This window comes from Crinia signifera, chromosome 11 (assembly GCF_055691185.1).
Source record: "Crinia signifera chromosome 11, ASM5569118v1, whole genome shotgun sequence".
Classification (NCBI taxonomy): Eukaryota; Metazoa; Chordata; class Amphibia; order Anura; family Myobatrachidae; genus Crinia; species Crinia signifera.
The window spans coordinates 74,752,553-74,758,396 of record NC_139227.1 but is presented as its reverse complement, the minus strand read 5'-3'; the positions used below and the strand labels follow the sequence as shown (position 1 = coordinate 74,758,396).

General features: G+C 45.5%; 1 protein-coding gene across 2 annotated transcripts in view; it reads left to right on the top strand.

The window, feature by feature from the left end:
• The window catches only part of POLA2 (DNA polymerase alpha 2, accessory subunit), a 189,706-nt gene that overhangs the window by 114,082 nt on the left and 69,780 nt on the right, over positions 1–5,844 (top strand). The gene's annotated exons all lie outside the window — the stretch shown is intronic.

The window sequence follows — 5,844 nt, the reverse complement described above, 5'->3', positions numbered from 1 at the left end:
TGCTGGTCCCCCACTGAATGATGTCTTCACAAAGAAGAGAAAAGTAATTTGGGGACTTGGAGGCTGAATGCCGGTATGCTGCACCCTACTAGCTCCACCTTGTCCTGTATGAACAGTGGAAATGTGATTTGGAAATCACTTTAGCAGGGTGTAAATGAACTAGTTAATAAGTGAGCAGAGGTAGATTGCTACTGTGTGAGAGCCAAGTAGACCACCCCCAACATAATCACTCTATTTCGTCATACTCTCTAGTCATAAATTTTAAAGTGGTTAATAAATCACTGTTTGACACCTTGCAGGTTCATTGCAAAAATAGTGAAAAGGCGAAATGATTTTCACATATATGTCCAATTCTTTTTTCTATTTTGGCCGGAAGAACAAATTTAGCTTCTTACTCTCACTTCCGGGATGTCGTGTGATATATTTAGACACACAACCCCGGGGTACACAGAAAAGGGGAAGAAAGAGACAAAATCGGGCGCACAGTACTATAACTAGTTAAATTGTTAGCTATTCATAGAGTGTCACTTGCTGCTCTCAAATGATGACCTCTGTAATCGTACCACTCTAATACATGCAAAATATATGTATATAACTTTTTATTTGTGATTTCTGTGTGTGGATTATATTAATAATATATTTTTTTTAAGTATACTAAAAATTCAGTGTCACGTGCGCTCTCTATATATTTTATATATTTAGCATTTATTTTGGCCATTACTTTCAGTAGAGCTTTACTGTTTGGGGTTTTACTGTTCTCAGTATACATCACAACTACTATATACGTATTATACAGGGATGAACATTTTCAGATATTTTAAATCCAAATGCTACCAGACTCTGCAATCCGAGCACAGATCCAAGTATGTTCGGGTCTTCCCGCCCAAACTCAGAACCCAGAACGTGGCAAAACGTCATCATCCCGATGTCAGACTCTTGAGAGATCTGGATCCTATATAAGTTCATGTGGATCGGCACCATCTTCACTCCAGTTCTAGACGGTAGTGAGAGGCCATGTCTCTGTGCTGTGCAGTGTATTAAAGTGGCGTGGCAACCTGCTCTGTGCTGTGTTATTATTATTAGATATTATCAGTCTGGGGTGACCTGTTCTGCTGTATCCAGTCCAGTCCAGTCCAGTGGTGCTGTGCTGCCTGTATCAGTCTGGGGGTGACCTGCTCTGCTGTAACCAGTCCAGTGGTGCAGTGCTGCTGTATCAGTCTGGGGGTGACCTGCTCTGCTGTATCCAGTCCAGTGGTGCAGTGCTGCTTTATCAGTCTGGGGGTGACCTGCTCTGCTGTATCTGGTCCAGTCCAGTGGTGCAGTGCTGCTTTATCAGTCTGGGGGTGACTTGCTCTGCTGTAACCAGTCCAGTGGTGCAGTGCTGCTGTATCAGTCTGGGGGTGACCTGCTCTGCTGTATCCAGTCCAGTGGTGCAGTGCTGCTTTATCAATCTGGGGGTGACCTGCTCTGCTGTAACCAGTCCAGTGGTGCAGTGCTGCTGTATCAGTCTGGGGGTGACCTGCTCTGCTGTATCCAGTCCAGTGGTGCAGTGCTGCTGTATCAGTCTGGGGGTGACCTGCTCTGCTGTATCTGGTCCAGTCCAGTGGTGCAGTGCTGCTTTATCAGCCTATGTTCATGACTAGTGGTTCAGCTTTACATGATGATGGAAGCCCTCCTCCCGCTCTCAAAATGAAAATGATAAATGAAAATATTTGATGTAGCTGGCGCTGAGGAGGAAATCTGATGAGGAGGATGATGATGATGATGTGGTTTGTTTAAATCAGGCACCTGGTGAGCCAGTTGTTATCTGAGGGGTGGAAAAAAGGACATCAACATACCTGGGCAGAGGACTAAAAGATCCACGTTATGTGTCTTGAATTATTTCTACCCCAATCCAGACAACAACTGTGTCACCATTTGTACCCTATGTGATGGTAGAATTAGTAGGGGCAAGGATGTTAACCAACTGGGAACATCCTCCCTATTACATCACCTACAAAGCGTTTATCATAAGTCACTATTAAGTTCCGACACTTTGGATAAGAGCATAAGCAGTCCAGTGACAGCTAAATCCATTTGTCCTCCTGTTGTATCCAACTGCCTGCAATCCATACACCAACTCCCTCCTCATCAATTACCTCCTCAGTCAGGATGGGTAGTACCATACAATCCAACAGTACCGAATTTGCCGGTACAATACCGGTTTTTAATGGTCTGTACCGGCAAGTTAAACCTGTACCGAATGTACGCTTTTTAAAAAAATTGAAAGCCGGGCAGAGAGAGCTGTCTGTGCGCTTCCCGCTGGATCTAGTTTCTGCAGTATAGTTAAAGCAGCGGCAGTAGCCTAGTCTGTCATTATTATCAGTTCTCCCTAGTCTGGACGGCCTTGACGCTCATGATTGTCGGCCGGACCGAAAGCTCCTATTGGCTCGTGGCCGTCCAGTGGGAGAACTGAAAATAGTGATGGACCAGGCTGCTGTCGCTGCTTTGACTGTACAGCTGGGCAGCGCACTGACAGCTCTCTCTGCCCGGCTGTCATTTCTTTCAATTGTGTGCATCCGGCGGCTCCCCCTTGGCAACGAGCAATTCTCTCCCCCTTGGCAACGAGCAATTCCCTCCCCCTTGACAACGAGCAATTTCTCCCCCCCCCCCTTCCTTGGCAACAAGCAATCCCCCCCCCCCTTTAAAATCGGCAATTAATTCCCTCTCCCCCTTGGCAACGGGCATGAAGCCCCCTTAGCATCAAAAATGAAGCCCCTGGCATCGAGCATGATGAAGCCCCTGACATCAAGAAAGAACCCCCTAGCAATGAGCAAGTAGGTAAGCAGCATTTATGTGTCAAATATGTAATGGGCATTATGGTTTGTTATATAGTATGTAATGGGCATCATGATGTGTGGAACAATGTGTAATGGGCATTATGGCGTGTGGCCTTATGTGTAATTACATTACAGCATTTACTAAAATGTGTAATGGGCATTACAATGTGTGGTATAATGTGTAATACCACGCCCCTGTTTTGTGATGCCACACCCCCTTTCCATGAGACCATACCCCGTTTCTGCCCTTCAGATGTTGGAGGATATGGGTAGTACTGCTTCAGGCCATATCACAGTCATGACTGACTCCTCTCCCATCTGGGATCCTACAATGCTACACCTGCTGCTGCTGATGCTGCTGGGAGTCGTTCATCATTCTGGAGAGGAAGTAGCAACACCACTACTTTCACTAATCAATTGACAGTCCAACAGTGATTTGGCAGGAAGACGAAGTACGAGAGCAGTCATTCTATTGCAGTGCGGATAACTCAGGTCTTGACAGCTATGTTGGTGTTAGATGTACGTCTGGTTTCCGGCATAATGCAATGGTATTTATACAATTAATGGAGGTAGTGTGTCCCCGGGAAACAAATTCCTTGTAGATTCCACTCCACTAGGCAGGCGATAACCAGGATGTACAGAGAAAAAGTATCCTCAGTGTCCTGAAATATACAGTTGTACCCACTGTCCACTTAATCACAGACATGTAGACAAGTGGTACAGGGCAAACTAATGATCAGTGGTGTAGCAATCATGAGGCAGACCCCGCAGCAGCTTGGGGAAGCCAGTGCTGGTGGGGTCTGCATGGAGGGTCTAGGATGCTGCTGCTTAAGCAGCAGAGACTGGACTCTAGTCGTGGGCCCTCTTCCCTCCCTTCTCCTTCCTGAATGCATAACGGGCATAGGTGCCGGATTTGTGCAGAGGATAGTGCTGCTGCTCCTCCCCTGGGGTACACCTTCTGCACACAGTGACATGTTGCTGCTAGGCGCTAGCATGCATCTATGTGAGGGGCCGGCTTCTGGTACTGGACTGTGGCACCCCTGTCCGCCTCCATTCTATGGAGAACGGCGTGTAGCCCTGCCCTGCCTGACCGCGCTTCCTGGTCTGGTCCTACCTTCTTCCCAGGCCGAGGGGTAGAACGCCAGCACCCCTGCCCGGGTCCGCCTCCATTTCCTGCTCTCCTGTCTGCTGTGGTTGCATGCACAAAGCCAGGGCTCCCCCAGCACGTGACAGAGACTGTCATACCACGCAGGACCACTGCAGTGGTTTACTAAAAGGTCAGACCAGCTGCAGTTACTCCAGTGGTTCCAAACGGCTGTCCCCCAGCTGGAGCAAGTGGGGGGGCTGAGAAAGGGGGGAAGCCCATGAGATAGCAGTTAAAAGTTCAAATATCACTGCTGAAAATGTAGCCTGTAGTAGTAAAGGGGGTATAGTGTGTAGTGTAGTGGTATAGTGCAGCATGTAGGGGATGTAGTGTAGCATTTAGGAGAATGTAGTGTAGCATTTAGTGTAGTTGTATAGTGCAACATGTAACAGACATTGAACAACATCATCAAACAGGTAATTTCAACTTTAGACTTGAATTTTGGACTGTCTGAACCTAGGAATAACAGATGCACAGACAAAATTTTTAAAACTATGTGTGCGAATGCTAGAAGCCTAGGAGACAAAAATTCCTGATCTAATTGCAATAATGACAAGGGATGACCTAGACATTGTGGCTATCACAGAGACATGGTGTAATGAGAACCATGACTGGGACATAGCTATACCAGGATACAATTTATTTAGGAAGGCTAGAATGGGAATAATCGAAGGAGGGGTAGCAATGTATGTAAAGAAAAGCATAAATGCTACTTTAATACAAAACATTGAAGAAGAAAACTGAGGCCCTTTGGGTGACCATAGAAATGGGGCAGAAGGACATTATTCATACTGGGGTCATCTATAGGCCACCAGGCCAGGGGCAGGATTTGGACAGGAGCCTATCGCTTGATGTCACTTAAATGGCTTTAAAGGGAGAGGTCATAATCATGGGAGACTTTAATCTACCTGATGTGAATTGGGAGGAGTCTAAATTCCCTACAGGGAGCATCTCTCAAGCAATTTGTAAGGGAGCCTACTCACAAAGACTCAATATTAGATTTAATACTCACAAATGGTGACAGGATATCGGACATATATGTGGGTGAGAACCTGGGATCCAGTAATCATCATGCAGTACGGTTTAGAATCAAGGCAGGGTCCAACTCCAGTCACACAAAAACTAAGGTGTTGGATTTTAGGAAGGCTGACTTTGCAAAAATAGGGAGATGTTTAAGCGATTCATTAGCGGATTGGAGGAACTTGAAAGGAGTGCAGGAGAGGTGGAAAAAATTGGAGTGCAATACTAAAGGCAACTGACCTTTGTATCAAAAGGGTTAAGAAATGTACCAGGAAAAGGAAGCCAGTGTGGTTTACTAAAGAGGTATCAACTAGTGTAAAAGCAAACAAGATGGCCTTTAGGATATACAAGCAGACTCAAAATAATAACGACAAAGAAGTTTATCTTGCCAGATGCAAGGAGGCTAAGAAAGTGATCAGGCGTGCCAAGGCACAAGCTGAGGACAAAATGGCTCAGTCAGTAGATAAAGGAAGCAAAACTTTTTTTAAGTATATAAGTGAAAGGAGAAAATCAAATGGAGGAATAATAAGACTGCGGACAGACACTGAGAATTTGGTGGAGGGAGACAAGGCAATTGCAGATCATCTAAATAATTACTTTTGCTCCATATTCACTATAGAAGGAGAAGGGAAGGGACCACAGTTAAGTTGCAAGGACATTCATAAAAATAAGGTAGATGGAATTACATTTACTAGGGAGAAAGTCCTAACAGAACTTTCAAGACTGAAAGTGGATAAATCAAAGGGGCCAGACGGAGTGCATCCAAGGATACTAAAAGAACTAAAAGATGTGTTGGTAGCGCCATTAACAGATTTATTCAACCAGTCACTAGATACAGGTGCAGTTCCAGAGGACTGGAGA